At 45.5% G+C, this 21,815-nt stretch overlaps 1 protein-coding gene and 1 long non-coding RNA gene across 5 annotated transcripts in view; one reads left to right on the plus strand and one right to left on the minus strand.

The window, feature by feature from the left end:
* Positions 1 to 21,815, plus strand: part of SERTAD2 (SERTA domain containing 2) — a 124,676-nt gene that overhangs the window by 66,547 nt on the left and 36,314 nt on the right. Inside the window, exons 2-3 of one of the 4 annotated variants that reach the window (XM_088667145.1) lie at positions 7,661 to 7,753; positions 10,397 to 10,468. The exons of 2 other annotated variants lie outside the window; for them this stretch is intronic. The gene's annotated coding sequence lies outside the window, so the exon portion shown is untranslated. The remainder of the gene's footprint in view (positions 1 to 7,660; positions 7,754 to 10,396; positions 10,469 to 21,815) is intronic. One more of the 4 variants, XM_088667146.1, reaches the window with a different exon arrangement.
* On the minus strand, positions 711 to 21,769 carry LOC148686153 (uncharacterized). The gene is made up of 4 exons (XR_015949289.1): positions 21,209 to 21,769; positions 18,343 to 18,393; positions 6,758 to 10,297; positions 711 to 2,103 (listed from the first exon to the last, which is right to left on the minus strand). It is a non-coding gene; the product is annotated as an uncharacterized LOC148686153 (long non-coding RNA).

The raw sequence follows: 21,815 nt of genomic DNA on the forward strand, positions 1-21,815 counted from the left end.
TTGCAAGCATCCTTTTAAAAAAAATTCTATACCACTTTATATTTTTAATAAAAACAGCATATTGTGGTGCAGACATATTGGAAAGGCAAGTTTAGATAGGTGGGTAGGTAGGTAGATTGCAGAAGATAGAGTCATAGAGTTGTAGAGCTGCTTCCAAGAGATCACAAGGGTCACCAAGTCCAACCCCTGCAATACCCAACATGGCTGGCAACTGAGCTGGACGGATTGCTTGCCTGGCTTTGGCAGACTACGTTTATGTGCTTGTAGAAAATCTTTTGCTTTTTATTTATCTTTGTGTCTCAGCTTCCACCTTCCTCTTGCCACATGAGTGAAATAACAAGGCTCCCTTTAAATAAGAGGTGTTTCCAGGGAGAATATAACTGACATATAGACCTTTGGGAATCTTAGATTACTGCACCTAGACTTACTGGGTGGCATCGAGCGCTTCTCTATTAGCATGGTTTTTCCATCTGTAAAATGGTAACAACCACAGTGTCTGCCTCACTGTGTGAGCAAGATCAAAACTGTGAAGTTCTTTGGAAGAGCCATATAAAAATGAAATTAGCCACATGATGACAAATCCTTAACATTAGCATACTAGTGGGCAGGAGCCATGGTGGGAGGTCCCAGGTTCAATCCCTGGCATCGCCAGGTCAGGCTGGGAAAGAGCCTGGCCTGGCTGAAGTCCTGGAATTCTGCTGCCTGTCAGTGTGCTGAAATTCTGAACTAAACCAATGATTTGAATCAGTGTAAAGCAGCTTCCTATGTCTCTGTGTAGTCCGAACTAAATTTTACCCTATTCAATGGAACTTAATAACTAGTACCCTTTGCCCCTAATAAATCTGCCTGCCCTTTTTCACAGGGTTCAATATAGTGCAAGGTGCATTTTGTGCCTAAAGATTCTCCATTTGCGAGCATCTCAAAAGGTCTGGGTGCCATTTTTTTTCGCCTGCCTGACACTCAAGGGTTACTGAAATTTATGTGCTTTGAAGGTTAAGGATAGACAATATGTTAAGGAGTTTTAACAATAAAGAGCAGAGTTCTTTGAAAACTGAAGTATGGTACCAACATTTTTATTGTCAACACCAAATTAAACATGTATTAACAATTTCTGCTAAAAATGTGAGATTAACATTGTGTCACTTGCAAGAATTGCGTATTAATTCATGCTTATCAAAATAATAAATAATAAATGTTTCTGCCCTCCCCCCCAAAATGACATTCTGTTTTGGCACCCACAACCCAGGTCCCAGAAGCCATTTGGCTCCTAGCTTTTCTATCCCAGTTTCTAACACTGCTTTTTCTGTTTACCATAACGTACTCCTCCATCTGAAGTGTTTCTTCAGTGTCAGGAAGTTAACAAGATTTATCAAACAATAGTCTTGCTTTTGACCTCTGCTCAAGCTTGGTCTGTTACTCTAAAATGGAGTTCAGCTCAGTCTTTTTATTATAATGCATGTCACAGACAGAAAGCCACCACCATGTTGTGAGCTCTCTTAATGGCTAGTGGCAAGAGGTCTGTAACTCAACTAGCTTTGAAACTGTGCTTTCTCTTTGCACTTTGACAAGGCCGCCTGACCTGTGCATTGAATCATGTAACTAGGAACAGTTGTTGGGCAAGAACATTGACACTACGGCTGCTTTTTGTAAACGCTAAATTGCCATGCCTCTGCATAACAGAGAACATTTGTTCCAGTGTGTTTTAATGTGGTGCCAGGTTAATAATATGGCATGTACAGGAAGATGCAGAAGTTATTCCAGAAAAGCATGTGATGCAGCTGTCACGAGACAATACCACTACAAGACAGAGATGGGGGGGGGGTCCCCTGATCAAATGCTTCCCTGCCTTAAGACATCCCTACACATAGCAGTGCTCTACTAGAACCCTTCTTCCTGGCAGCAGTTTTTGATGAGGGGAGTATTAATTTGTGATCTCCCCGTCACTGCATCAAAGGTACAGCCACAGAAGCATAGTACATTAGTATTCTTCATTTCTTTTCATTAGCTCATCAGCTATCCTGGTTTTTGAAGTCTAAAACTGTGTCCTTGGACTTCCATTGGATCAGCAGCATTTTTAACTCAGTTGACTCACCCTGAAAAACACTACAAAAAGGGGTTATAAATTGGTTGGGTCTCCTATTTGTCTGTAAGCTTACTGAGCCTCATAACTTTTCTTTCTCTCTCTCTCTTTCTTTCTTGAATTAACCACAACCTTTTAATACCTGTGATTTTTAAGCAGCCCTGTGGAGCTATTTTACCTTGAAATGAGTCATCTGTATCTTCTCTCAACTAGGTGTTTAACACTGAAACTCCCCTCCCCTGCTCTCACTTGGTCCCCTTGGTTGGCTTTTTTGTGTATATTGTGTTGATTTTATGCTGCTGCAGCACAGTTGTTGCAGCACAAGGAACGGTTTGTGTCTGAGCAGCTGGAGCAGCCATGTTGCATGCCGACCAGATGGGGCAGAGCTCCTCAGCTTTGTTCCCCTTGCTGTTGGAAATCCTTCATCTCCCACTACAACCACTTGATACAAATAAGTAAATAAATCCCAAGTGATCTAGAGCAGTGTTTCCCAACCTTGTGCCTCCAGCTGTTTTCGGACTACAATTCCCATCATTCCTGACTACTGGTCTTGCTAGCTAGGGATGATGGGAATTGTAGTCTCAAAACATCTGGAGGCACAAGGTTGGGAAACACTGATCTAGAGATCTAACAGCCCAATGGATCACATGCAAGATGTGGCCTGTATTTGTCCCCTGCACACACACACACCATCTTGCCACCTGCCAATTTCAGAAAGACTGTTTTCTGGTTAGATGGTTTTGGGTTCTGCAGGAGTTGAGATTAAAACATGGGTGCCCAGGAGTATCCTTGGGCTGGAGGATTGCGTGTGTGCTTCTTTCTGCCCAAACTGGGACCTTGATGTGGAAACGTCTGGTTTGCTACCTTAGAATTTAACCATTAGCATGATATTTCTTGCTTTTCTGCTATGGGATTCCACCATGGGTGTTTGTGCCTCTGCTCTGTACATAACCTGTCTCTTCCTGGTGAAACCCTTTCCCATATTTTGGGAAAATTCATCCAGTGTCAGCACTCTCCCTTTGGTCACTCAGAGTTAAATATCTGAGGGAGGGGCTTAGACTAATTTGTTTTTTATATATATAGTGCACATATATGCAATATTGCTAATTGCATTTGCACAGGCACCAAACGAAATGTGCCCTGCATTTCTTCCCTCCCCCCCCCCAGCTCCCTGTCCAGTTGGTGGTTGTAGCTGAATGTGTTTCAGTTGCAGCTGTTTGATACCGTAACAAGTAGAGCCAGATGCAGAGTGAGATAAAATATTCTTAGGAAACTGTTGTAGTTGGTTGAGCAACATCCCATTTCAGAATCCAATACTGGGCAGAAACATGCAGAATAAATGGGTATGAAGTATGGCAGGCAGAGAAGAGACTCCTGTAACCTATAATATGGGGCTGGGAGGCCTTTGTCCTTGCGGCTTAAAACAGCAGGGGGTTGAACTAGATGATTCTCACCTCTTTGGTTCTCTGAGTTCTATGAGATGTGTGTTAGTATTGTTACTTGTGAAGTATATCCTAGGGTTTTCTGCTTATAAAACACCTCTTAGCCTGGAAGTTTGTTCTTGCCCTTGCTACTGTCTGTTTTGGTTCCATTATCCACTGCAGGAAGTGTAGAGAAAATAAAACTTAGAAAAGTAGTTTCCTTTCTGTCATGGAAGAATAAAAGCTATGGTTGGGGGTGGGTGGGTGTTGAGGGTTAATTACAGGTACAACAGTGCATAAGTTTGAAGAACTGTGTGCTTTTATCACGAAGGAAGTTAATGCCAATAGCCCATCTCATTTCTAGCACGCCCACATGAAAAAAGCCACCAAAGGTTCTCTGACTTACAGAAACCCAGCAAATCTGAAAACGTGATCTACCTACGAAATGTGTTCGTGAGTTGCAGCCTAACCCATCATGCAGAAATTGCCGCTTAGTGTAATAACTTCGTAAATTTTGGGAGTAGGTTTGGGGTGTGGGGGTAAGGCTGAAGGAGGTGGCCACTTTTAGCTTTGTGAGGGGGGCCCTTGTATCTGGTTGGGAAGCTGTGAGTCATGCACAATGCAGCGACCAGACTGCTCACAGGAGCAGATCCTGCCCAACAGGTTGCCCTGTTGCTGAGAGACTTGCTACTGGGCCAGGTTCAAAGTTTTTGTGCTAATTAACAAAGCTGTACAAAACTTGGTCCAAAAGTCAGTTCCAAAGCATGACCCTATATATTCCACCTCAACCACTCACTTCCTCTGAAAGGACATTTCTGGTGGTTCCCCAGGCCTCTGGGGGTTAGTTGGCCTTCGCTAGGAGCCAAGAGAGTTTAATGTGGAACTCCCTGCCTTTAGAGATTCGGCAGGAAGCCCCCCTGCCTCCTTTCAGGCGCCTGCTGAAAACTCTGTTGGTCACACAAGCTTTCACAATACAGTTTTTTTCTTTTTAACAAACTGGAATCTGCTAATATTTTGTTGATGCTTTTAATTATGTTTTGTGGGTCTTTATGGATCTTTGTTGATGCTTTTAATTATCTTTTGTGGATCTTTAAAGGGCCCCTGATGACTAAGGGACCCAGGTGGCGCTGTGGGTTAAACCACAGTCTAGGGCTTGCTGATCAGAAGGTCGGCGGTTCGAATCCCTGCAACGGGGTGAGCTCCCGTTGCTTGGTCCCAGCTCCTGCCCACCTAGCAGTTCGAAAGCACATCAAAGTGCAAGTAGATAAATAGGGACCGCTCCGGCGGGAAGGTAAACAGCGTTTCCGTGCGCTGCTCTGGTTCACCAGAAGCAGCTTTGTCATGCTGGCCACATGACCCGGAAGCTGTCTGCGGACAAACGCCGGCTCCCTCAGCCTATAGAGCGAGATGAGCGCCGCAACCCCAGAGTCGGACACGACAGGACTTGATGGTCAGGGGCCCCTTTAACTTTACCTTTATAGACTAACTTTATTGTATTTTGCATGTTGTAATCCCTTTTGATATATTGTATGAAAGTGCAGATTATAAATATTCAAAAAAGATAAATAAACCTAAATTTGACTGAACGGGAAGGATGACAGCAAGATTCAGATATTTATAAAGAGGATTGTTTAGCAACTACAGTGGTACCTCGGGTTACAGGTGCTTCAGGTTACAGACACTTCATGTTACAGACTCCGCTAACCCAGAAATAGTACCTCGGGTTAAGAACTTTACCTCAGGATGAGAACAGAAATTGCGCAGTGGCAGCACGGTGATTGGGAAATGGGAATATAATGGGAAATAAAGAAAAATTAGTCTCCCAATTTTCAAAATATTATTAGAATGGGAGACCAAGTAAGAAACAACAAAAACATCCATGATTCAACGGACAATCAATTTAGGACACAACATGGATACGGTATTTTGGGAGAGACTATGGAAAACAGCGATAAACTTCTCAGCATACTGTACTCTAAAAGAGAACCTACAAAAAATGATCTACAGATGGTATCTCACCCTGAGTAAACTTGTAAAAATGTATTTAAAAAAGGAACTAAACTATTTGGAAGTGTGAAGAGAGTGAGTGGACTTTCTTACACATGTGATGGGGATGTAAGAAAGCCAAAGAATATTGGGAGATGATATATTCAGAATTAAAAAAGATGTTAAGGCTGTCATTTTCCCCCAAAACAGATATATTCTTGCTGAGTATAATAGAAGTTCATTCTGATATCTTGTTCTGCTATTCATGTTTCATGCTGGAAATCTGATAGATCATGCTGTGGGTCTGTTTTGCCTTCCTTCCCTTTTCCTAGGACCTCTGGCTGGGGGATTTTCCCACTGAAAGGGGCTCTTCCTGAGAAGCAGACTCGTGCTGGTTCCCATCTTCTAGGCACCTAGTTGAAGGTGGCATGTGGGGTCACAGAGTTCTCTGATTGTGAGAGCTGGAGGACCTGGTGAATGTTTGGGACGTGCACAAGGTCACACCAGAGAGTGTGTGTGTCCATGTTCCACCCTCCTCCACCCATTGCCCTGATGGGTGCTAAAGCCCTGCTATGAAGTGAAACACATCACCAATAAATATTTGTGGAACTGATGCAAGTGACTTACAAAGAGTCTCTGAATTTTCTTTCCAAAATCACAAAGTTTAAAGACCAAAGTCTGCAGACATATGCACACCTATCGTGAAGTAGGTTCTACTGAATTCTGTGGGAGTTACTGCTGCGTAAATAAGCCCAAGTTGTGCCACAATATGCATACAGCTGTAATTTGTTCAGAACAGGTAATTTTGCTACAATACAGGGAACTCATAACTTGGGTGAGGGTTTTGTTCCAGGGATGGAACATATTTGCAAAAACTCCTTGGAACTGCTTTTAAGTGTTCTGCCTTACTAGGCTCTATGAGGTTCTTGTGAGATCTTGCAGGGCCATCTGAGATATTGCAAGAGCCTCCCAGAGCCGAGCAAGCAAGGTAGAGAGCTTAAAAGCTCTTTCCACAACAGAAAAAACCCAGCACAAAATGAGCTTTTAAGCTCTCCACCTTCTGTGGATTTAGTTTGTGTGTTTTTCCACCAGCCAGACTTTAACTGAGTAAAGTTGAAAATGGCATACGTTAAACACACAAGTTGCAAGTTACCTATGCTGTTTGTGTGTCTAATAGAGACTCTAATCCATGGTTATCAGCCTTTCATTCTTATTCCCCCGCTCCCCACTTGGATTCAGGAAGCTTTCTCTGATCAGCAAATGCACCCACCCTTTGTCATCCTTATTTTCCTCCCTTCTTCATCCTGTGTCGTGCTGCGTGCATCATCCATCAGGCAGGTAGGAGGATGAGTTGTGGGCAGATGACACCGCTGCTTTTTTGGCACTCCTAGCAGGCTGGGGGCAGAGCAAATGAAGCTCAATTACGCAAATACCGGAGGCACCGAAAATGTGCCACATCACTTGTGAGCATGACTGGAACAGACCGTGAATCACTACTGTTGTTAAGGCTTTGTGTGTGTCAGCGCAAGTGGGCAGGAACACAGCATTTTTAAAAAAATGTTAACAGAATTTCTGCTAAGAAGCTGCAAGCTTATAAACATCACTGATTCTTTTTTTGTGTCACATTTTGAAAGTACAGCCATCAAGGCCTGCAACTTAGAAGCAATTTACTGCCACCTTCTCCTAGATTTTTAGTTGCTGAGAACGGAGGAAACAAAGCTTAATACAGTACCTTTAAAAATCTGCTTTCAGTGATAACACTGTAGCTCTCAGCAGCAGCTGATAGCAGTAGGTTTTACAACTGTAACAAAAGACTGAAGCAGTATTTTGGTTTGTAAGCCCAAAGTTTTCCAAAGAGATTTGCTAGAACAGCTACCAAGTGTCACTCCCGAGTTTGTATTTTGTTTTCATTGTTGTTTTGATGTTCTCCTGGCAGCCAGTTCCCTGCTTGCCAAATAAAACTGACTTTCTCTCTCTTACGAATTTCCCAAGCCTGCATGTTTCAAGTTTAGTCAGATTGGCTTCTCTTGGCTAGAATGGTTCAAAGCAGGCTTTGGTTTCTAAATGCATTTTTGTTAGGGGTTTAAGTTACTATGTAGTGCAAGTATGTGGTGGGGAAATGGGTTTTGATGGTTAACCTTTTAAAGATTAACTTTCATACTTTCATTTTCAGAATGTGAAGGAACTTGTCTCCCAAAGGAAGGGTAGGAATTGTATGCTGGTTGCCTATGATCAGTGACACAAAAAGGCTGATGAAGATTAATTGGTAAATACTATGCACTGAAAGGCTTTACCAGTTGATGCAGCATTCAATAGTTTGCTAGGAATAGCATGCTTGCTTAATGAACATGCTTAGTTTCCTTGACTTTTGTGCTTGCAAGATATTATAAAGTGTCTTAATTGCTTCATACTCAAAAGCAATGTACAGAAAATAAAAATATAACAGAATTGCAGGACATATACAAAGCAGAGGTCCAGTAGCAGGCAAAAGAATATCAAAACCATTTACAAAATAGAGTTCAAATATATATTTTAAAAAGTCCAATCAATGTAGAATTCAAAAATCGAATACAGTCATACCTCGGCTCCCGAACACCTTGGGAGTCAAACGTTCTGGCTCCCAAATGATAAAAAAAAACGGAATTCGAACTTTTTTGGAAGCCGAACGTCCGGCACGGCTTCCACTATTGTTTCCAGCATGCCTGCAAAATCAGAAACCAATCTGAAGCCGCACCTTGGTTTCCGAACATTTTGGAAGTTGAACGGACTTCCGGAACGGATTCTGTTTGACTTCCGACGTATGACTGTACAGGGACCTCAGAATATGCAAAGTGTAGGTCAAATACAACACAAAAGAAATCAAACAGTGTATTAAAGAGAATTCAAAGACAAATAAATAAAATGCAAAACAGAATTTTAAACCCCTTGTATATAGAATAAAAACCAAGCACAGTACAAAATACTAATAATCCAATAAAACTATTTCCTTACCAATCCCTTTATAAAGCAGACCAGATAAAATAATCATACAGCCTTGGAATTAGCATAAAGAGAAATATAAAGATGAACATTGTAATGACTACAGCAGGCAAGCAAGGCAACCTAGAGGAATATTTGTTTTACTTACTCACTTAAGAGAAATCTTGCCATTTTGTGCTTCCCGGTTACCATAAAAGAGACCTTAAATGAATGTCCCATTTCTCTTATTTGCCTGCATCTTCCCTCCTAGTGGGCGTTCTTCCACTGCTTGTACACTACTGACACTTGAGCTGACACCATCTTCAAAGCTGCAAGGCACATGTCCAGCTGTCAAAATACCTTCAGGCTTGAACGCAGCACTTGACACATTTAGTAGCTACACCTGACAACTGTGCAAAGTGACAGAAATGGGCAAGGGGGTAGTGGACAGCTGTGCTAGAAAAACTTTTATCTGAACTACATTTTTCAAAGATGTAGGCTTTATCTAGGTGGGGAACCTGGGAGTTTCCAGGTGTTGCTGGACTTTAGGTCCTGCCAGCACCAGCTAGTATGACCAGTGGCCAGGGATGATAGGGGCTGGAACCCCATCACACCTGGAAGGCCTGATCAAAAGACTTGTGCAAAGGCATACCTAAACACCATCTTCCTGGTCCAAGTTTCATCACCATCCCAGCCCCAAAAACTTCAACGACTCACAGAGTCCTCTTCTTGACCCATCTAGCTACCCATCTGATCCTCTCGTTTTCTGCCTCTTCTGAGCCAACTTCTCCCAACTACTGCTTGTTTATTTCTATCAGATTGCTGCAGTTTCAGTAGCATTAGGACCATCTTTCCTGTGTATTCCGGCCCTTCTTGATCTTGGGGCAGAATGCATCTGTGCCTACAAAATAATACTGTGATTTGGTTAGAACAATCCACCATGGGTGGTGCATTTTTGCAGATGTCGTGAAAGATATAAAGATTTGCCCCCCTCCCCGCAAGGTTGCAAGAAGTGGGACAGGAAATACTTTATCAACATGAATGCTGTGATGCCGGCCACCTTATAACACGGGTGCTAAATACAGCAATAAAATTCACTGGTATCAAAAAGGAACACCTGTGCCTTTTAAAGATTTAGAATCTAATGTTCTATTTTGTTACTGAGACCCTTCTGCTCTTGTACAACAGGCAGGAGGATGTAATGGGGTACAATCCAAACTTAAATATGTTCCTTTTTTTTACTCTGGTATGCTGGCTCAAATGGTGATTGTGGTTCTGTTGAAAATTAACACCGCTCTGAAAACATAGTGCTGCTGAAGACTTTATGGTGTTGCGAGAGATTATGATTATATTTGTATGTTTTTTTAGTTTTTTGCATCCCATTGCAAACAGCTTATCAGTCATTTCTGATGGGCAGAAATTTCCTACCTGCAGAGCGAACTAGCTTTCTTTCACTAGAGCTTCCTCATAAGGCTGAGGGTTTGCTTCCCATTAATTCTTAATAGCTCAGTCCCTTTTGCACTCGGAACTTCGTGGCAGGGCAGTATTAAACAGCTTGCTAACTTAGGGCAATTCAGTAGGGTGTGTCAAGAGGCTGATTACTGACTCCACAGCACAATTAGGATGCAGTTAAATTTGGAAATGGAACTCCAGGCCTGTGGATCATTCACAGTTAGCCAGAGAGCATAGCTCATTACTCCTGATAGTATTGTCCTCAGTGGATCTATCTCAATAGCAGTTAAGGTTCTGCTTTACATACCAGGTAAACTGGGGTCATATAATATTGGCTTTCCCCAGAAAATCCAGAACAGCATGGATCTGTTGTAAAGATGGCAACCATGTTGCTATAAATCTGGGTGGGGGGGAGAGAGAGAGTCCTGCATCAGTGTAAATGGTCCAGAAAGTAAAAAAGCATTAAGCACTTACAAGTGCATTATTAATGTGACTTTAGGTGCTCCAAAAGAACATTCAGTAGAAGAGATCTCAAGATTTTCTGAGAAAGTGGTGGTCTTTGCAGTCTCTGGTAAGTGCTGAATTTGCCTTTGGAGAACCCTAACTAGCATGCTGTAATAAGTAAATTGTCTCTTCATTACATGAACAGCTCATAGTCTCTTATTCCAAGGTATATGCAAGAGTTTGAGCCTCCCCCTTTCATAAACATGAAAACCCTGGAGATTTTATGCTGCTTCAAAAACTCACTGCATTTTTTTCTTGCTGAGTTGTGGAGGGTTCAACCAATATTCCTAGAAAATTGTTATAGGTGATGTTGCTGGATGTTTCCAGATTTTATCCATTTCAATGTGGAGGGCACCTGACCCAGTGACCTCCAGATGTTGCTGCACTACAATTTCCATCATCCTAGACCATTTTCCATGTTGGATGAAACTGAAGGACACTGGAATCCAACATCTGGAGGGCACCAAGCTGGGGGAGGTGGAATAGCTTTTGAATTTAAAGCGGTGGACACGACTCACCCTGTTGGATGTGTGTTCTGCCGCCACTGTTGCAGGTGCTATGCCTCTGAATTCTAGTTGCTAGAAACCAAAGGAGGGGAGAGTGATATTGCTCTCGTGTCCTGTCCGTGGGCTTCTCCCAGGCATTCGATTGCCCACTGTGAGAACAGAATCACTGAACTAAATAGGGCACTGGTCTGTGGGGCTGGGCAATATATCAATATATTGTCCCAAACCAATTTGAAGTCCACATTTCATCATTTTTGACCTGTAATATATCATGAATCATAAAGAGTGTGTGTGTGTGTGTGTGTGTGTGTGTGTGTGTGCTGTCCAACAATAACAATGTGGGGAAAAGCCAACCAATGCCTCCATTCTTATTTCAGACATCCTGATATATTGGTTGTTAGGGCAAAATTCTGGGTGCGAGAATGCTCAGCCACCCAGCTCATCAGGCAAGGGCCTGTGGTCGCTGCGGAGTATAAAAGGAAGGAGTCCAGCCACGATCCGGAGCAAACAGCAAGGTTTATTACTGCGCAGCAGGTTCAATGCCAGACTGAACACCGTGAACAGGGCTGCAAGAACTTTTAAAAGTTCCCACCACCACCCCATAATGCACATCGAAAGCATCATACATACATCACTTGTGACAGGGTAAAACATCAGAAAAGGGGAAGGTGCAAGGGGCATTAGCATACAGGTAAAGAGGAGGTAAACAGGATTAACATAAGGTAACAATGCACGATGTCCCAGGACATTGATAAGCAAGTACCAGTAAGTATCTGGGAGGGGATCCTTGAGTACCTGGCGGGGAAAAACAATGGGTCCAGGTGTGTGTATTGCCTCTGGCTTCGGAGGGTCGGGAGTGGAAGGAGATGGTCCCTGAATGGATTATGGATATGCAGAGGAGCACCACCCTGGCTATGTGACCTCTCGCTTAAAGGATTATGGCTGTTCCCTGCTTCCCTGAAAGCCCTTGGCAAGAGTAGCATAAGGGGGTTTCATTCAGAAATAAAGATACACGGTATTCATTCATAAAGAAATATGGTTACATAGAGTCTCAGGCAACAGAGAAAGGGTAGGAAAGGGAGCCTTTATTACACAGGGCTTGATCTTGAGGGGTTCGATTGAGGTGTTCGTGTTGGTGCGATACTAGAGTGGTGTTGTAGGATCAGACAGGTCCCCTTGAGGGCATTTGTGCCAATCTTGATTCCCAAATGAAGCCTCGTTTGGGTGCCCCCCCCCCATAATATTCCCTAACATTGGTAAATCATAATAAAAAATTCCTTCAATAGCACCTTAAAGACCAACTAAGTTTTTATTTTGGTATGAGCTTTCGTGTGCATGCACACTTCATCAGATAATTGGTAAATCATGATTGGTAAATCATGATGTTTAGCTGGTGATATATCATGATGTTGAAACCAAGATATTGTCCAGCCCTACTGGTCTGCTCCAGCAAGCTCTTCTTGCATTCTTATGGAAGCTGGTAGCCCTGCTTCTTTTTGCATTTAATGACCCCAAGGCCACGCCGGCCAGCCAGGCTTCCTCCTGTGCAGGCAGGCAGGCAGCTCTGTGTGGCCCCACTTTGCTCCAGCGGGGTTGGGGTCACTCCATCGGCTGCCAGGGCTGCCACCCCCAACACGTGCGCACCCACCCCGGACACCAGCAACCAACGCTACGCCGCTGCCTCACCCCACCCTCCACCCCTACTTCTCCTTTCGAGAACACGCTGGAAAGAAAAGCACAAGTTTAAAAAGAAGCATGTCTTATTTTCAGAGAGCACATTCAACAATTTTCATGTGTGCAGCTGGCATGGTGGATGGAAGAGGCCACACTGTGGCAGGACAAGTGGGCAGGGTTGGGTGGGCGGAGCTTGAGAGAACTTGCTGCTAGTGACAGGTTTACTTGCTTTGTTGGAAAGGCATGCTCTGAAAAGCAATGGTTTTAGATGCAGCATGTGTAGAACAAAAAGGTCATTACCAGCTGTGTGCAAGGCAAGGATTTGTGAGAGTTTGTATTCTGCTCTCTCTCTCACTCTCTGTGTGTGTGCCTCTTTTTTTTCTGTGGGAGTTATTTCCTGTTGTTGACTCCAGTTCTTTATTTAGAACCACCTTAGCTACTCGGCAACTGCTAGTTGGGGTGGGGGTGGAGAGAGGAACAGCGTGATTACAACTTCTAAAGGCTCCTTTCAAACAGATGTATCCTTGCTGTAGCTTCATTGAGAAAGGAAAAGCTTGGCTTAGTAATTTGACAAGGAGAGAAATGTTTTGCATTGGACACAGCACTTTTTGTCTGATAACACCACCCATGCTCAGAAGCACCTAACAAAAACAAATAAATAAAGGCAAGTTGGGTGTGTTTTAAGTGTGTGCCTGCTCACTTCAACACCAACAAACTCAACACCCTATAAAAGCAAAATCTTGGGCTTCCCTAAGTTGCATAGAAAAAGAAAGGGGCTATCAATGCATGTATTCTGTTATTGTGGAGGCAGTCCCTTTTCAGCTGACACCATGGTTTCTTATGCTGCAAATACTACAGCATTTTCAGTCTCCAAGTGGCAGAAAGAGGGTTTTTTCCCCCTGCAGTGGCTGCCAGCAAAGAGAGCGCTTTCCAACTGTTGATCAGGATGTCTGAAAGAGCACGCACACTTACCAAAGCTGCGGGACTAGTTGCATTGCATTCCCCTTGGCTTGCAACAACTGCAATAACTTGTTGTTGTTGTTGTTGTTGTTGTTGTTGTTGTTGTTGTTGTTGTTGTTGTTGTTGTATTATAGCGATATAACAACAAATTATTATTTCCTTCAAGGAGCTCAAAGCTCCTCTGTGTTTTATCTTTACCAAAAAAAACCCCTGTGAGGTGAATTAGACTAAGAGAGAGTGACTGGCTCAAGGTCACCCAGCGAGCTTCTTATCTGTGTGGGGATTTCAGCCCTGGGCTTCCAGTTCTTATTCCAGCACCCTAACCACTACACCACACTGTCATTGTAGCTCACAATTATGTGATTATTGTTCCATTATGATTTTGGAACCCCCAATTTTAAATCCATTGGGCTGGCATGTCAAGTCATGCCTCAGAACTAAACTAAATGAATATGTTGAAAAGTTTTGTGTGTTTTCAGGTGACATGGGGTGATTGGAAAGTTCTGTCTGTGGCATTAGATCTATGAAGGCCTTTATTAAACACATGATAAACAAGCGAGTGAGCTCTTGGAGTGTAATTCACAGAAAGAGCTGCTTTCTTAACTGTGCACTGGAGGATGTCTGCCCAGCCAGCTTCATTTGGATTGCAACCATTACGCAGCATATACTTCCACATTATATAGCTATCAGTGCTACAGTTTGGTGGGGCCTGTGCTAGAAAACGTCAGTGGATTGCGTCCACAGGGTCTTTTTTTGCACAACAATCACACCAAAAATGTGCTTAGCTGTTGCCTTGCATTCCTGCAAATCCCTTTTCTAAAGAAACTGTGTGTTTGAGCATGGCAGGATGCGCATTCCCAGGTGTGGAATTGTACAGCAAGGCAGCAAAACATCCACAAAGATCTATATTTTTAACCAACTAAGCATTTTCATAAAATGGTGCCAGCATAGGGGAGGGGAAGTAGTATGGCTCAAGATTAATTAACAGCACTAAAAATACCAAGTTTTACCTGGAACATTTGTGTAAGCACATTCCATGTAGCAACCTGAATAGCAATTAATTGTGCTATCTGGAAGGGAATATTGAGGGCTATCCCAACAACAAAGACACATTTTTAAGGGATATGATACAGATTGGCCTGTTTTGCATGTAACAGGAAACCATAGTTTTGAGGTAGGACTTGTGCTCACATTTCCTCCCTTAATACATGTGAAGAGAGGATTAAAAAACCTTTCACTTTTGAACTAACCACAGTTCCCAATTACAATCTGCTTTTGGGGAATTTTTGTTACTTAACACAGTAGCATGTCAAACCACAGTTCAATCCTAGTATGTGCCCCAACATAGGGAACTGTGGTTTGTTCTAATGAGGAACTTTAGTTAGTACAGTTGAGAAAGATCTCTGTCTCATCCTTCCACATCCAAAAATGTGGCAGCCTGCAAGCCTGGGGTTGTATGCCATTACCATGTCAAAGGAATGCACCAGGCAGAGAGTTACCGTAACTCTTCATTGTCAAATATAACACTTACAGTCACTTCTACGGCTCTAGAGACCTCCACACACCAACCTAGTACCTAGGCAGCTATTCCCAGGTCCGTGCTCTATGGAGCAGTTGCAGCAACCAGGAACAAGTCCCCCTCCGCCAGTACCTTCCCCTAACAGGCTATGCACACTTAGACAGGGACTCTACCTCTGTGGAAGCCATTTCTTCCTGCTTCAATTCTCTCCTGAGTCTGTGAGACAGTAGTGCAAGGAAAGGGTGGGAAAGCACCCGGCCCTTCACTTGCCTGGCCTGCCTCTTCCTCCAGCCTTGAAGCTCCCCCTGCCTCCAGTTCTTGCCTGCTGGCTGGTACAGGTGCCCACAGACCATTGCCCCCCTCTCCCTCCTCTTCCCCCAGTACAGACTCACCAGAGTCCTGTCAGTCCCTGACATACCACTTCTTCTGGCTCTAGTGTGCCTCTCACTGCTGGTGTCTGAAGCAGAATACAGTCATGCCGCATGTTATGCACATCAAACATGTGAATTCAACTATATGTGCTCCACTCCAGCGTTTTCCTTCTGCCTTGCCAGGACCTGCCTGCATTCATTCATCTCTCTGCCCACCTCCCTCCTCTAATGAGGTAGGAGAGCTGAAAATAATGCCAATATATTTCACATCTGGCAACCAACTCTGGAACAATTCCAGAGTTAATGCTAAATACTTTACTTCCAGTACAAAATAAAGTAAATAAATAAAACCACATTTATTTATTTTTCAAAGAACACTTGAGGCCCTGGTTATTTACCACAGTGCAACACTGCTCTAGCACAAGCAGCCATACCCTGGCAAACCCCAGGAATACATGCATGGTACCTTCTCCCCAGCACTTAGGTGTGGACTCTGATCTGAACTGTTGGCAACCACTGTCTTGATATTGCATTTATATATGTTTTATTGTTAAATCACTTTGGGATGTTTTATGGGAAGGCATTCATAGATGAAATAATAACAATTTCTAGAAACTCAGGGCTGCATCAATGGAGGAGGGCTATTCTTGGAGATAGGCAGTTTGAATGAGACTAGGTAAGCTGTTTTGACAACTCTGTAAATCCTAGAAGAATTTGATATACAGTGGTACCTCCGGTTGCACATGGGACCTGTTCCAGAGCTCCAGTCCAATTCTGAGGAATTCGCAACCAGAGGTGCTGCTTCTGCACATGTGCGTGGCACGTAGAACGCTTCTGTGCATGCGCACGTGGCGAAACCCGGAAAAATACTTCCGGGTTTGCTGCGTTCGCATCCTGAAGGATGCACAACCAGAGGTACCACTGTACAGGCAACTCCCCATTTGCATGCGATTGGCATGCATGCAACTGCTGACACATGCACTGTTTGGGGCACAAGGGAGTGGGGCCAGAACAGGGCTGGCTTAAGCATGTCCCACTGATGTACATGGTGCCTCAGAACACAACCTCCGTGTAAATGGGAAATTGTCTGTATATCATTCATGTTTTTTGGTAAGTATTTTGAAATGGAATGAGAGAAAGGGTGGGTATGGAAGAATGTTTGTTGTGTTAATTACAGTAGTTCATTGAAACTGGCCTTGCACTTGCTTGTAATGGAACAGAATGGGAGTGGGAGTTTAGGCTACATCTGACATTCTCCTGATGATTTCTGGAAGTCATTTTACTTCTAAATTTGGTGATGCAGACTTATTCGTCTGCATATGTGTGTGTGAGAGAGTACATATATAATATATAGCTAATTTTATGTTTGCTTAAAATAAGCCAGGGCTGCTCATATCTGCTACCTCCCTCCAGAATGTCTTAATTCTGTTCCCAATAAAGCCTGAATTCAACCACCACCACCAAATCTTTATTTTCAACACTGAAAATAAATTACTCAAATTCATGAAAATGCACTCATTTTTATGAGCTTTCAATGTTTGATTATATCACTATAGTTGAAAAATAAACTGAAGATTTTAAAAAATCAAAAGGAAAAGCTGTTTTCATAAAAGCAGGTAGATAAGCCAGCATCTTCTGCCATGTTATATCCAGCTTACTAGTTAACTTTCATATCAGTTTGTCATAACTATTCAGTTCCTGAACCATTTATCAAAAATCAGTTTGCAGATTGCAGCAAGAGGAAATCTTATTTAATTTGCACTTCTCCAATAAGGCCGGCATGTGTGCATTTGGATATTTATTTCATCATCATCATTCTTTATTCGACCGTCAGTCAGAAAAGATATATTATTTAATTTTTGAATTGCTTCTTATAAAACATCCTCAAGCTTCATTAAAAAAGGGAGACTATAACAATGAAAACATGTATCAAAACAGTTTCAAGACTAATACAAATACAGCTTGGGGGGGGGATCCACTTAAAAGACTTGTTAGAAAAGGAAGGTTTTCAATTGGTACTAAAAATATAATAGAGAAGTGTCTGCTTGTTATGTAACAGAAGGGTGTGCTAAAGGATTCAGAGCAGACCTCCTGGTGGGATGGTATCTGCAGGAAGCCTTCTCATGTAGAATGCAATGTGTTCAGGTAGGCCTATACAAGAGGTGAGACAGTCTTCGGTATCTTAGTCACAAGCTGACTAGAGCATCATACATCAGGACCAGCAACTTGAACTTAGTCTGCTAGCTAACTGAGAGCCAATGCAATTGATTCATAACATAAGATCACAGCTGGTTCAGGCGAGCAACCAAACAGCCCAGCATCCTAGTCTCACAGTGGCCAACCAAGTGTCTCAGTGGGAAGCGCAAAAAAACCCAGAAAACAGGACCGGAGCACAACAACACTCTCCCCACCTTGGTTCCCAGCAATGGGTGTTATTTATTTATCAATCATTAGACATATTAAGTCACTTTTTTGTTTAATGAAATGTAAGTTCAAAGCAAACTTATCATACAAAAATCAAGAGAGATATGAAGCTAAAACAAAATGTAAATGCAAACTGCTTCTGACAGTAGAGGCTGCAAATAGCCATCATGGTTATTAATCCTCCATGAATCTGCACAATCCTCTTTTATAGCCACATGGGAGTAGCCAAGCGGGGGCAGGGAGGGGCAGCTACCCCCCAATCAGTAAAAATACACAGCAAACTGAGGTTCTGCCCCCCCCAACAAAAACCCTGCCTCTGCCCATGTATCTGAGTAGGTGGCCATTGCTGCCTCTTGTGGGGGGAAATGCTACAGTTTAGCTATACCTTGTGTGAAGGCAAAGCATGATGGCATGATTTCAAGGTGCAAGAATTGCCTTTTATCATCCTATTTTAAAACAAGTTATATAACTTTAAAGTGTCACTTACTACATTACAAACCTCTCTTTAAATCTTCCGTGCGTGCGCCGAATTGCAAGGCTTTGAGAAGGGGAATGGGGGGGGGAGAGAAAAAATATTGGATTTATTTTTCCAGGTTTAAGAACAAACTTCCAAATGAAGGAAGATTGGTCACCAGTTTCTTCCTACTGATTTCGCAACACAGCTGCCGCCTACTCCTACTACCGTACTGGGGGGGGGGAATAACCAATAGGCATTTTGATGAGTGGTGGGAGCTGGGAGAAAGTATGAGCAGCTATGAACAGGGCGAGGGTGCTTAAACCAGCTCGCCAAACTGCTGCACAAATGCGTAAATAAACTGCCCCCAGACTTATTTTTATTCAACACAGCTATGAAATAACGCAGCGCACCCCACCGCTCTGCCATTGGTATAACCGTACATACGGGGTGCCTCTAATGATTTCTCACTATAGGTACTAGAGTTCACGGGTAACTGGCGGGGTGGGGGCGCACGGAAGGCGACTGGCTTTCGGTTTGGCTCTGTAGCGCCTCGAATTGCCTGCAAAGCGCCAGGATCTAGCCAAGGCGAGCCGAAGTTCAACCAGGGAAGCTTCTGCTTTCCTTGTCAGGGCAGCGGGCTGGCTGGGTTGGAAAGCGAGAGAGGCCAGCAAGCCGCTTTGCCTTCCCGTCAGCAGCACCGCTGCTCGCCTGCCTTTTACGCGGCTGCAGGCATTGCCGGGTTATGCAATGGCTGAGAGGGTCCACCTCGCTCACCTACGGCTGGGGGAGAAAGAGAGAACATAGTGGATCCTCGCGAGGGCCGAGAGGAAAAGGTCCGGCCCAGGTTGTGCGGCGAAAACAAGCCTCCCTCCGTCTATTCGCATACATGCCCTAGAGCAGGGGTGTCAAACTCAAATTCATCGGGGGCCACATCAGCAGTTTGGTCACCCTCAAAGGGCCGGTTGTGTCTGTAGGACTATGTGTCCACTCTTTATTATCATAAATTATTGTCACTGCATTCAATTATTACTGTTTTTTGTAATAATGTAAGCTCATTCCCACCCCCACGCAGATCACATTCCTGCGTCGTGGCGCGTGTATGGGAGGGGATGTAAATGAGGGAAATTTGAACAAAAGGTGGGGATCGGCGGCTTCCCGGGGGGGGGGGCTCAACTAAACCTTTGGCAGGAAGGAGAAAGCCACTGCTGGGATTAAAAACCTGCAGATGGAAAGAGGGCTTCCCTCTCCCGCCCTGCGCACACCCAAACCCCGCTAGGCAGGATGCCACACGCTGCAACCCACCCCATGCTTTGGAGAGGGGCAGGAACATGCGGTGCAGCGCCAACTCCCTGCTTTGCTTTTGCATCTTCCCTCCTCAGCGCCAGAGTCCCTTCCCCTCGCGCTGAGGGAGGGCAGCGGATTTCCCGAGGAGGAAGGCGGCGGCGGCAGCCCCAGCGGACGTGCATTTTCGCCTCAGAGCTGCTCTTCCCCCCACCCACGCTGTTGTCGTCTTCGCCGCCACCTCTCCCTACCGGGACTGCAGGCAGAGGAGCCCCCCCCAAAAAAATTCCCCTCCCACCTACTCAAACCGCGAGGCGACTCCATCTGGAGCCCTACATCATGAGGGGCTGAGAGGAGGCGGCGGCAGAGCGGGAAGAGCAGGAACCCGTGCCGTCGCCGCCGCCTCCCTCCCGGCCGCCCCCCGGGGAGCAGCTCCGCCGGAACTGAGAAGCCAAAGGGCGGCTCGGGGGTGGGGGGCAGAGCAAAAGCCAGGCACCCTCCCGAGTGTCTATGAGGAGAAAACGGGGGAAGAGGGAAGAGAAACCCGGCTCCATCAAGAGAGAGCGACTGTTGCGCTTCGCCTACTTTCCCCTCAGGCTCACTCTGCGTCCCTTTCGCCCGCTCGCTCGCCCACCTCCTGGATGCAGCCGAGGAGAGGAAGGGAAGCGGTGGGCGGCGGCTCCCCAGTGCCGCCTCACTCGCTCTCGGAGACAACAGCAAAGCCCGCCAAAAAAAAATCCAGCGCTGCTCTGTCCCGGCACCAACTTTGCCGGCGGCGCCTGTAGGGCTTTCCTACCTCCTCGGCGGGCTTCCTCCTCCTCCTCCTGCATCTCACTTCCCCGTCTGGCCGCTGTGCCACCGCCTCCCTCAGCCTCATTCGAAATTGAAATTCCCTGGCCAAGGCCGTCAGCACGGCTCCAGCGCCCCGGCCTCCGCCTGCAGCCCCGCCCCCGGTTTTGACCCTCGGCCAATCGCAGGCTCCAGAACTACTGTTAGTTGGTAATGTCGGCGGCGGCTACGCGGGCCACATGACGAGGTCTGGCGGGCCGGATTAGGCCCCCGGGCCTTGTGCTTGACACCCGTGCCCTAGAGGGAGGCCCTCTCCTTTCGCCAGCAGCGGCAGCAGCAGCAGCCAAGCCGGCGCCCTCCCCTCGCCTTCCCTTGATAGCTGCCCTGGCTTGCAGGAGGACCCCAGCTGTTGTTCCTCCTGCAGAGCTCCTGCTGCCACCGCTTCCAGCAGGCGCACTCGTAGTCTTGCTCCACTTTTGACTTGTTGACCAGTTTCAAGTTATTGAATAGCTCGCGTGCTTAGCATAGTTGTGGTTTTCTCCGCTCAGCAAGCAAGCAAGCAAGCAAGCAGGCTGGCTGGCTGGCTGGTGTGTGCGTGTGTGTGTGAGAGAGAGAGAGACAGAGAGAGAGTGTGTGTGTTAGCTAGCGCGTTTGTCAATGGAGCGAGCTCCCTTCCTCACCAAGCTTGCAACTTTAACATGTGCACGTGAAGCTGTCACGGGCCACGTGCGTGTAGACACCGCTGTCTCGGTGCCGGTTTCCTTGTCTTTCTCCAGCTGTCTGGATCCCACCCCACCCTGCTCTTCGCCCCGGAAACGAAAGTCACCTGGCTCGGTTGCTTTGCTTGCCTTTTGAAAGACACTCGCTGCTGCAGGGCGCCTGTTTGTGCGTCTTGTGTTTTCCTGCGGAAGGTTCAGCTTCCAAGTTCGCCCCGCCCCACATCTCCAGTGGGATGGAGTCAGGCTTCAAACCCACCCCACCCCCACTAGCCTTGGGCTAGCTTCGTCTTAGAGAAGGCCCTTGTGTCGCCTGGAGCAGCCGGACTCAGTAGGAGACCGTGCACGCCCCTCCATTTATTCCGAGCATTCACAGGTGTATCTAGAGCCAGGTAGGCTCGTTCGCAATTGGGCTCGACCTCCGTGGCTGCTTTCACAGTTGGCCCTGGGCCTGAGGAAGTAAGCCGGCGCAGTGCCACTGGGCATACGCAGAGTGCAGCTGACCCACCGGCCACCGACGCGCCGCCCTGAGATCGCCTGGCGGCGGCGATGACAATCGAGCCTCCTGCCCCCCTCCTGAAGCCTCCCGCCGACGAGAGACCGGGTGGGCTCAGGGGAGATGACGGAGACGTTCGCTGCTGCTGCTGCTGCCACCCTTTCTCCTCGCGCTCACTGGGTTGGTCTCTCCAGCAGATTTGGCATGAGCCTGGCTGGTCT

The sequence above is a fragment of the Zootoca vivipara genome, chromosome 3 (assembly GCF_965207765.1).
Source record: "Zootoca vivipara chromosome 3, rZooViv2.hap1.1, whole genome shotgun sequence".
NCBI lineage: Eukaryota > Metazoa > Chordata > Lepidosauria > Squamata > Lacertidae > Zootoca > Zootoca vivipara.